Source organism: Stylophora pistillata, chromosome 8, assembly GCF_964205215.1.
Source record: "Stylophora pistillata chromosome 8, jaStyPist1.2, whole genome shotgun sequence".
In the NCBI taxonomy this organism is placed as follows: Eukaryota; Metazoa; Cnidaria; class Anthozoa; order Scleractinia; family Pocilloporidae; genus Stylophora; species Stylophora pistillata.
The window spans coordinates 8,421,952-8,433,443 of NC_142526.1; the positions used below are offsets into that span (position 1 = coordinate 8,421,952).

The following is an 11,492-nucleotide window of genomic DNA, read 5'->3' on the forward strand; positions in this document are numbered from 1 at the left end:
AGTAGGTTTGTCGATAAAGATGAATCTATCCGTTTTCCGTCTAGTGGATGCTAAGTAGGATTCCCACGAAATCGACTGTTTTGCAACTTATTACAATGCTCAGCTCCAACGATTTAACTCGAAGTTCGCTTCTTCTGGCTCCTTAGTAGGGTGGACGCCCTAGTGCAAGACTGGAGTGGCGATAACAACTGGATATGTAGCTCAGTCAACCTCGTCGTCGATTCCGTCCATCATCTGACATAATGTGCCGGTTGCGGAACCTCGATCATTCCAGAATGGGCCTCGTCGTATTTTTGGCCTTTTCTACGCTAGGAATGTCAAGTTAAGCCGTTCGTGGTAGAAGCTTTTGCCCTCCCAGCGATAAGCAACCTTCTGGTAGAAGGGCCCGGACAGAGACAAATTTATCTATCTGTCGGTCTTTCGCGGCTGACCAAAATTCAGAATGTTAGCACTACGTTTAGACTTTCGGTGAGTTTCCTTTTCTATATCCACATAGCATGTAAACGTGTCTTAATTGGCGTGCTTTTATGATTTTTTTGCAGTTTTTAAAGCATGTGTTGGCCCCATTTGGTCCGTGTTCTCGGCCTGATTTGGCCTGTGTTGTTGGCCTGATTTGGTTGATGTTTTTGGCCTGATTGGGCCCATATTTGTAGTCTGATTTGGCCCGTGTATTTGTGACCTGATTTGGCCCGTGATTTTGGGCCTTGTTTGGCCCTAGTTTGGCCGATGTCTTTGGCCTAATTTGGCCCGCGATTGTGGCCTTATTTGGCCCGAAGTTTGAGCTGGCGTGGTGTTAGCAACCTTGCTAGTGTAGCTCAGTGGCATGCTTTTTGAACGTTAGGGGATTTTTGTTCGCTGGCGTTGCATTTTATCGCGTCATTGTCTTCTTTGGGATTAGTGCGATATTGTTTTCTAAATGTTCATTGTTCTACTAAATGTATTATTTATCATAATTTGCTGTTATTATCGATCGCCTGTTCAAATTAAATGGTTTTGAGACGGGAGCATCGTTGTTTTTGTTTCAGATGTTCTTCTTTCCGGGATCTGGTATGAAGCATCAGGACCAATCGCTTCGTCGTTTGGTTCCAGGCCTTCTGCATTTGCAGCCAGAATCAAAGGCTCCATTAACTGTGTCTAAGTATAAGTCGGGCTGGTAATGGGTGCCTCCCCCATTGAAGTTGCCCTCTACGGAATTAGATGGGGTCATACTACAACCGGAATGGAGTTGTGCCCCACTAGTCATCCACTCGTGAAGTCATCTGCCGAGGGAGCAAAAAGAAAGCTTGCTCGTCTACTGTAGCCCAAAGAGTCTTTCTCCGTCGAGACAGCGCAAGCTATTGCTGAAGTTAATGTTAGGAGTAATTCTCTCTCTGACGTCTGCTTTTTATTTACTTTGCTGATTGGATTTTACGGATTTTCTCGTGTTGACGAAATCAAAATTTTAAGTGTTAAGGACCATAATACTCCTATCATGTTTAAACTTCTCTGGCTACCGTAAAGCTATAGTATAAATTTTAAGGTATTACTCTTAGTACACAAGCGCCTTAATGGCTTGGCACCAACTTATCTAACTGAACTTTTACACTACCATAATAGTCCACGTTTACTTCGTTCTAGTTTTCAAAATCTTTTAGCTGTGCCTAGATCCAGGTTAAAGACGAATGGTGATAGATTTTTTTCTGTAGTTGCTCCTTGGATATGGAATCAGTTGCTTCTTGAAGTCAGGAGTGTTACCTCTACTGACCAGTTCAAGACGCAGTTGAAGACATACTTATTTACATTGGCTTATGATGGCTAGTTTTTAGTAGCGTAGTTTAGTTAATTTCATTATAATGATTAGTAGCTTTTGTAGATATGGTTTAACCATTGTTGTACAGCGCTTTGAGAGAGTAGTGGACACAGCGCTCTAAGAGTATTATTATTGCTTTTATTATTAAGCTGTGTGAGGCGATAGCTACAATGGCAAAGACTCTATGTATTCATTACATAGATCCTTCGACCATAGAGCCATTATTAGCGAGTCGCCTCATCCCTCTAGATAAGGGAGAGGGTGTTGTGAGGCCAAATAGGAGTTGGAGAAGTGATCAGGAGAATATGCGGGAAATGCGTCATGATCATAGCCAAGCGGGACGTTGTTGAGGCAAGTGGCTCGTTACAATTGTGCGCGGGGCAGAAATCAGGGAGCGAGGCTGCAATACACGCTATGCATAGAATCTTCGAAGCAGATGACACCGACGCGGTCCTGCTGATAGAGGCGTCTAATGCATTTAATGCCCTTAATAGGGCAGCGGCTCTACACAATATCCGCGTGCTTTGTCCTGTAATTGCATTCTACGCCATAAACACCTATCGCCATTCCGCCCGGTTATTTATCACCGGTGGTAAAGAGATAACATCAGCCTAGGGAACAACTTATTATTGCTATCATTGGTGATCACATGACAATTTATGTTGCTGAGCGCAAGAATGACCAATACCGAGGTCATACTTCCTATCATTCCAGATCAGCAGTCTACTTGTCCGGTTGCCATAACCGAAAAGCTCATTAAGCTCTTGCCGCAGTCGTGTGATTCCGGATATCTACTTGTGAGTCGTATAGATAAGGCTACGTCTCGCGAGTATTTCCACTCTAGCAAAAGGGTTTCGGTAACTACGCTTGGAGATTAATTTAAAAGCACATTGAGCCTTTCGTGGACGGTGTGTCCGAGTTTGGTATGCTTAGTATTTTAATACAAACATAAAAAGTTTGGTGCCGCGTCCGACATGTACTACTTTACTATATTCACGAGCTAAAAAATCGAAATTATGCTTCTCTCCAAGAGGGATTATCTTATTTAAAGCTTTTTCAGTTGTTTACTCTCTAATAATTAGCACACTGGTTAACGTGTTTGTAAATTAAATGACAAACTTTTTTGCAATAAACTTTTCTACAGGATTGCTTATGGTGGCTCAAGCCTCTGCTTGCCCTCTCACGTCTCGGTGGTTGCCTTTGAAAGGTCGAACATCTTTTTTCTGTGGATTTTGAAAAATAATTCAATACAATCAAAAAAATTGGAACAGCTCAGCGTTTCAATATTGGACCTACCATAATTATCAAGAAATGTTAGCAAGAAATGTTGGCAAGAGCTGCTAAAGTCAGTAATACAGACATTATTGGCATAATCTTAGGGGAAGTAGTGCGGTTGACAATGTACGACTTCTTTCGGGTTTGGAGGACCCGAGTGATTTATAAAAGTTATTTCAGGTAAGGAGGCCCACGTCTATAGAGTCAGAGTCCCACTTTCATACAAAACTATTGTGGATGACGATATTAAAGCACAACAAACTAGCCAAATGAATTAAGGAGAGTGAGTCAAACCAGAGACTTTAAAAATTTCCTACAAAATCTTAAGTCGATTTCTAATAAGAACACATCACAGAAAATGTTGATGCACTCCACAAAAAACTTTACATGGAATGCAATATGTTGGCGCAGATTCCTTACCTGCACCCTTTCCCCCTTACACACACCTCTGACAATTACAACACAAATGAAAACTCATGAGAGAAATAAAAGTGACTAGACTGTCCATATTTTACAGACTGCAGAAACAAACAATTTACAATTAGTATTAACAAACCTGTCTTAAGCTCTGCAAAAAGACAATGTTGGTCGCAGAATTCAAAAGAAAAGAAAATAAGAATTACTCACCTCTCCATTGGAAGAAGATTTTGCTCTTACAGTCTCCAAACCCTCAAGCAATAAAAGTTCATCGTCATGAGCTGCACCTGAACTTAAGGGGACACTACGAGACAGAAGTGACGTCACTTCACCAGAAGACACGCCATTAGCAGCGCAGACAACCTTTAGCAATTTCTCTACTTTGTAGTCTTGCTTTGCCCAATCTCGTCTCCAAATCTGCTCCTCTCCTTCTCCCCCCTTGTGCTAGTATGCATGAAATAATGATCATAATAATTAAACTTACGGTTACTGTGAAACTTAGAAACATGAGAACACCACAGACAATATGGAATGTAGCTATCTTTCAAGTAAAAAAAAAAACAATCAGATGTTTGAATCAAATCAATGTATCAGTGATTTTATATGAAGTGTAATTTATTCGTGCAAAAATTCCTCTCCCCTGGACAATCCCACCCCATAAATAATTTCAAAAATACCGACCAGTAAAATTCCTATAATGAAAAACTATTAAACAATTATTCCACTCGCGCTTGTTGGAGATGAGATGATAGATGGCCAAAGAGGCGCGTAGCGCCGAGTTGGCTATAATCATCTCATATCCAACAAGCGCTAGTGGAACAATTGTTTTATTAAAAACGCCCCCAAGATATTAAGCAAATCTTTATATTATACAAATTTTTTAGCTCCCTTTTAATTTTAAGCTGACGCGTACGCTTACCACATTTGTAGATTATGGTATATTGGTTCATATACCATAATGGCTAAGCCAATAAAAAGTCTTGAATTGCAGTATCCAATAATCCAGTTTTTAATAAAGACGATTATACTATATTATAGAAAGATTTGATCTTTGTATAAATCTGCCTCATGTTTGAAGGGTAGAATTACGGTCTTTTCGTCCAGAAGTCTTTTCGTCCAAGTCTTTTCGTCCAAAAGTATTTTCACCTAAGTTTGTTCGTTTACTTGTTAAGTCTTTTCTCGAAGCAAATAAATAACTTTTAGAAGGCTAGACAAGGCTATAGAAAGAACTTGTTACGAGCTATTCACGTAGTGACGTTACACTTCGTTGACCTTTTACGCTCAATAGACGCTTAACAACAAGCCTACTATTCCCATTTCTTTCGCGCGAAATAATTAAACGGCAAGCAAGTCTTTACTTTCGCCACTATTTAATATAGTATTTTGCGTTACAACTTCATTCATTCTCTGTGTATATATCGTAAAATTCATGACGTTGAATTCGTAAACGAAGATTGGTGACTAAAGATATCGGTACCAAAATGGCGGCGGCTCGCAACAAGTTCTTTCTATAACCTTATCTAGCCTTCTAAAAGTTATTTATTTGCTTCGAGAAAAGACTTAACAAGTAAACGAACAGACTTAGGTAAAAATACTTTTGGACGAAAAGACTTGGACGAAAAGACCGGACACCGACGGAGAATTGAAGAGTAGCAGCTACAAATTTCAAGTTTAGACCATCATGTACATCAATGAACCTGGTTAAATTTCAAGAGGTCCCACCATTAAGGAATGAAAGAGAGAATTTTCCACCTTTCCTGTCTTACTCCACCAATCTGTATCTCTTTTCCTTTACTCTCTTCCTTCTATCATGGCTCTTGCAGACTCCACACTATTAAGCAATGTAAGAGTATCATTGTGAACAGTGTCTAACGATTCTGGACCACCAGGAGACAGAAATGGCAAGCCATTAGCAGAGCAGATAGACTGTAGCCAACCCTCTACTATTTCATAGGTCGATATATTAATTGGTCTTAGGTCCTGACCTCCTTTTTTCTCTACCTCCTCAACAAGAAGGGTGCTTTTGCATTCAGAGCCTTGCCCTGAGGCTTCAAGCTGAGAGCTTGCAGTGGAATCCACAAGACTGGTATTGCATCTTGGGTCAGAGTACAACTCAGGTTCATCACCATGTGTACCACCATTGCCTTCAAAAAAAGAAAACAGCTTAGTGCCCCCAGATGATGCAAAAGAGGCCTTATTGAAATTTATAAATAAAAATGAAATGCCACCAAAATGGTTAAAAAAAAAAAAAACAATAAGAAATGGGGAGTTCTAGACCCTCGTACTCTGCAATGGCAAAAACATGGTCAATATTATTCCACAAAAGCTGAATAAATAAAAAAAGAACTTCACTTAAAATAATTGAAACACATGACCACTGTGCAAATTAAATGTGTTAAACCATAAGTGGAGGTCAAATGTGTAGAATGAGCAAATCTGTAATAATATGGTAAGTATACATATGCATGTGAATAAAGGCTGATAGTTTCGAAAGAAACTGTTTGGGGCTGCGTCGGTGGGAGTAACGAAATAACTTGGATATATCAACAAAGTTGAAGTGGTAAATTGGCCACCGTAACGATTACAAAAGCTGACGTTTCGAGCGTTAGCCCTTAGTCGGAGCGAATAGAGGAATTGTGGGTTGTGTGTGCGTTACGGTGGCCAATTTACCACTTCAACTTTGTTGATATATCCAAGTTATATATATACATACATACCAAATGTCATTTCTTTTTCATGCTACGCTTTCCTTCACCTGTGTTCTTCTCTGACACTTCCCACTTTTTACACTAAAGTTCTTTTCTTGTGAAGGTACGTTTTTAATGTTTCACTTTTTTAAGCTGCTGCCATTTACAAATGTCCAAAATAATTGTTGAAAGGCTGCAAACAAGAACATTGAACTGATTTCTAGATAATTCTTTCAGTTGCTACATATATTGCTGAACTTTTTTTGGCAGGTTAAATGGACTAAGTTTTCAAGAAATAAGCTCTACCAAATTTTTTTTCACATCCCAAGCAGCAGTTTTTGGGATATTTATTCTTCACATACAGTTATTATAATTATTGTTTGTGTTTGGTAGAAATCCCTTACCATTGAATGATCCACCACAGTCCTTTGAATCAGACAGCGAGACACTGTCAAGGTGAGATGACTCGCGTGAAGAATTCTCTGCATCCGCAAAGTAGTTTTCTTCACTTTCTCTACAGAGTGCCAGATGATCATGTAGAAGAGTCTGCTCATATCCTGTAAAAGATGTAACAAATGAACTTCACATCAAAATTCAAGTGTCCAAGGAGACTCAGCACAAAGTTTTCACTTAGAATTATGAAAAAGAGATAGGAGTAAATGTACTTATCCACATAATTATTTTACGGTCAATTTAGAATCTAAAAACCTGCCAAGAAAATTGAATGTCCACTAGTTATGAATTTCAAATGGTGAGCATCTAAATAACAACCATCCAATCTAATATTGTAAATGATGGAAAAAGACCAAATGACATATTGCTGTTCAGATGAAACATTGCCACACATTGTGTCAAACATTGTGGGCCAAACATGCAATTCTAACTGGTGGCAATTTAAGAATTTTTCACAAGTGAAAATTTTGTTACTAAATTCACCACAGGTAACCCAACTTAAAGTATTGAATTATAAAATCAACACTAAGGTTATTTGTTTGAGGAACCATGAGTGGATTACAATGATGTAAGGTTCTTGTGAAGAAAAAGATACAGTTTTCTCATTGAGCACCACATCAACTTACCCAATTGTCCATATATCTTACAAAGAACTCTTGAAAGTTGTATCCACTTTTCTGGATAAGTGGAATGTTGGCTGCAGTTTTCTTCTAACAAACTGAAAATCAACATAAATGCGAGGAGACATTGAATCAAAATCTTTCAGCTTCTTAGGAATTTTGTTAATTTTAATCCACTACCAACTATCTCTGTCTAACAGACAGCTTCCCCATGTCTGTCTTTCTTCGTTCAACTGTCTTTTGGCTGGCTGTCAAACTAATTGGCATAAATTAAAGTAGTATAGTAGTAATCTTTAAAATCAACATCACAAAGTGGTTTACAGAGGGGTCCTCAAAAGAATACTAAGTTTAGATTAAGAACTAGTTAAACATATAAAAATGTAAAAGATTTATAAAAGTATATACAATCACCAAGCATCAAATATAACTAGTTAAAAATACAAGAATTTAAAAGATAAAAAGAATATACACCTGCTTGAGTGTCTCGTTGAGAAGAAAAAAATACCTGACTGCAACTTAAACTAATTTTTAAATTTTGACCCAAGCAACATTGTGGTGTGATCCATTTACTAACAGTTGTTTAGAGTAGTCATTTATCAATGAGAACCTATCAAAGCATCATTTATCACAAGTCAAAACATGTGTGGTTGAAATTAATTTACCATTTCATTAAATCAAAGAGCTGCATCAGGTCTTAAAACCCATAAGCCAATAGAGGGTCTTCAGCAAAAGGTTTGTCCTCACAGCCATCATTTAGAGCATCTGTTCCTTGTCCTGATAATGCTTCAAAGAACACAAATCACTTTACATAATACCTTAATGTAAAGTTTTCTTTGCCTGTTCCACTCGGGAAAAATCACTATTAAGACTTTCACTCCAACTAAATGCAACAAGGAAATTCAGACCTATTCCCTGGCCCAGACCAGTTATGGGTTCCTCTTTAATAAGTAATTTCAGCCACTAATATCAATGCCATTGACAAACATCTGCTCCTCTTCGCCAATTGATGATTACATGTTAATTCAAATTATCTATATTCTCAAAGCAGAGAATGTAGTCCTTTCTAATGCATTCAAACCTCACTTTTTATTTTCTGGTATGTATTGTAAATGAAAATCTCTGTTTGTGACTAAAATCGAGACCTGATATCTGTAAGAAACAGCAAATAGAGGTTTAAACGTTTTTTATTAAAAAAATCACACTGCCAGCACGACCGAACTACGTGCTCTCCTCGAATGACACAAGGTCCCCGCACATGCCCGGACAATGACGCATACAAAAGCTGATTGACAGAATCACAATAGAGCATTATAAAAAAGTCACGCAGCTTGTCACATCTTCCCTTTTTCCTAAGAAACGTTAAACGAAACAACAACAACAAAAAAACATTAGGGAGTGACAAAGTCTTTGAACCAATGGGGTGGCTTCACTTCCCGTTGTGACCGCCTCGGTCCAACGTGAACTTCAGATGGAGGGCAGTTTCCGGGTGGGACAGTGGCCTCGGGCTCTGGGCTTGCTTCTGCTGACTGATCCGGAATAATAAGTTCTGGGACATCTTTGGGTTCCCCTGCGTCGATTAGCTGCCGTCGATTTCTCCTATACACCGTCTGTCCTACCTGTACCCTGTAGCTCCTTGGGCCAGCTGTAGCCGTGCATGTTCCTGAACTCCATGTTTTCTCACCAGGTAGTTTCATTCGCACTGTTTCTCCCACGCTGATTGGGTCTAAAGGTTTGGCTTGCTTGTTGTAGTAGTGCTGTTGTCTTTGCTTGGTTCCTATCAACTTGCGAGTGTCCTCCTCAGTGGGAAAGTTGGGCTGTAACAGTGAGCCTGCTATCGGCAGCAGTGTTTTACAACGGTGACCCATGAGGCGTTGGGCGGGGCTGGTGCCAATTCCTGCCGTAGGTGTGTTACGCCAGTCTAAGAGTGCCTGAAACTCTGATGCTCCAGACGCCTTGCACTTTGTAAACAAATTCTTAACTGTCCGAACTGCATTCTCTGCCTTTCCATTCGACTGAGGATAGGCCGGCGAGGATGTCTTGTGCTCGAACATCCAGGCCCTGGAGAAAACTGAAAACTCGGCGGACGAAAACTGTGGACCATTGTCTGTGACCAGAGTGTCTGGAACTCCAAATCTTGCAAATATGGCTTTCAGTTCCCTAATGATGGCTCGGGAAGTGATGCTGCTCAGGCGGGCCACTTCAATAAAGTTGCTGTAGTAGTCGCAAACAACTAACAACACCCTGTTATCGAATTCACAGAGGTCATCGGCAATCTTTGCCCACGGGCGTGCAACGAACTCGTGTGACTGCATTGGCTCCTTTCCTTGCTCATTGCGATGGGATAGGCAGATATCGCACTTGGAAATATATTCTCTCAGTTCTGTGGCCATACGTGGCCAGTACAGGGTTTCTCTGGCCCGGCGCAGACATCCCTCAATACCAATGTGAGACGCGTGCGTCTTCTCCATGAGTTCCTTTCTCATCACTAAAGGAACAACAATCTGCTGACCTTTGAAGATAAGCTCGTCCTGGATAGTTAACTCATCGCGCACGTCAAAGTAAGGGCGAACACATTCGGGTGCTTGAGCTCTATTTTCCGGCCATCCGCCTCTGGTCACTTCCCGTAACTTCTGCTGTACTGGGTCATCTGCGGCTGCATTTTTCAGCTGTTGCCAGCGGTCAATGGTCACTGGGAGCCAGCTACGGTGGTCAACGTCTTCCAACTCTCTGGAGAACTCGGTGGCATTCACTTCTGGTAGGTAGGCGCGACTTAAGGTATCTGCCAGCAGCATTTCTCTTCCTTTCTTGTATTTCACTTTGAGACTGTACTTCTGCAGGCGCAGCAACATTCTCTGGAGTCGTTTGGGGGCTGATGCCAGTGATTTCATAAAGATCGCCTCCAGGGGTTTGTGATCCGTTTCTACATTCAACAGGTCTCGGCCATACACATAGGCGTCAAAACGATCGCAAGCAAAGACTATCGCCAGGAGTTCTTTCTCAATTTGGGCATAGCGTGTCTCGGCCGGTGTCAGGGCTCGTGAGGCGTATGCGACAGGCTGCCCATTCTGCATCAGAGCGGCTCCTAGGCCGGACTGGGATGCGTCGCACTGTAGTGTAACTTCTTCCTTGAGATTATAGTAACGCAGAACTGGGGTGCGCGTAACCATTTCCTTTAACTTCACAAATGCAGTCTGTTGAGGTTCATTCCAAACCCACTGTACGTCATTCTGTGTTAAGTCCCTTAGAGGCTTAGTTGTATCGGAGAGATGTGGAAGAAACTTGGCCAGGTACTGAGCCAGTCCCAGAAGACGTTGTACTCCTTGTTTGTCTGTAGGGGGTGGCATCTCAACGATAGCTCGGACTTTGGCGGGATCTATTCCCAGTCCCTGAGCAGTGGCCATGTGTCCAATGAAGAGTACTTGTGGCTGTCGCAGCTTGAGCTTTTCTAAGTTTAGGCGAACATTTCTTTCCTTGCATCTTTGGAGGAAGAGCAGAAGATTTTTGTCATGATCCTGAGCCGCTTCTTCAAACGTGTCACCGTAACCGACTGCAATAAAATCGTCTGCCACCACCTCAATACCCGTCATGCCTTCAATAAGCTCGTTCATTTTCCGTTGAAACACTTCCGGAGCTGATGAGATTCCGAATGGCATGCGCCTCCAGCGATACCGACCGAAGGGGGTCTGAAAGGTCGTCAGGTATGAAGATTCTTCATCAAGGTTGACGTGCCAGAACCCATTCCTGACATCCATAATTGTGAAGACCTTTGCTCCATGGAGGCGTGTCGCAATGTCCTCAACTGTCGGAAGCTGATAATTTTCTCTCTGTATTGCACGATTCAGATCTTTGGGGTCCAGACATATGTGCAACTTTCCATTCTTCTTTGGTACTGCGACAACGGAGTTTATCCACCTGGTGGGCGTGGTCACCGGAGCTACGACACCCTGTGCTTCTAAATCATCTAATGCTTCCTTAAGCTTGGGCCTTAATGCCACTGCGATGCGACGTGGAGCATGCTGTACTGGGGGGATCGTTTCATCTAACTTAATCTTGTATTCACCGTCCAGTTGGCCTAGGCCATCACCAAAAACGTCTGGGAACTTTGACATGAGCGCCTCTTTGCTTAAAGGTGAACGCGGGGCATCCACTGCAAAAACCGAAGCACTTCCAGTCTCAGGCCTGTGGATAAGGTCATTATCTTTGTACTGGATAATACCCATAGCTAAGCACGACTTGATGCCAAGGATAGGA

The 11,492-nt window shown here is 41.3% G+C and overlaps 1 pseudogene across 1 annotated transcript; it reads right to left on the minus strand.

Moving 5' to 3' along the window:
• Nucleotides 1–2,745: 2,745 nt before the first annotated feature.
• LOC148724795 (uncharacterized) lies at nucleotides 2,746–8,040 on the minus strand (annotated as a pseudogene). The gene is made up of 6 exons (XR_015991086.1): nucleotides 7,904–8,040; nucleotides 7,248–7,339; nucleotides 6,569–6,725; nucleotides 5,234–5,633; nucleotides 3,692–3,925; nucleotides 2,746–3,012 (listed from the first exon to the last, which is right to left on the minus strand). The product of XR_015991086.1 is annotated as an uncharacterized LOC148724795 (transcript).
• Between the last annotated feature and the right edge of the window lie 3,452 nt (nucleotides 8,041–11,492).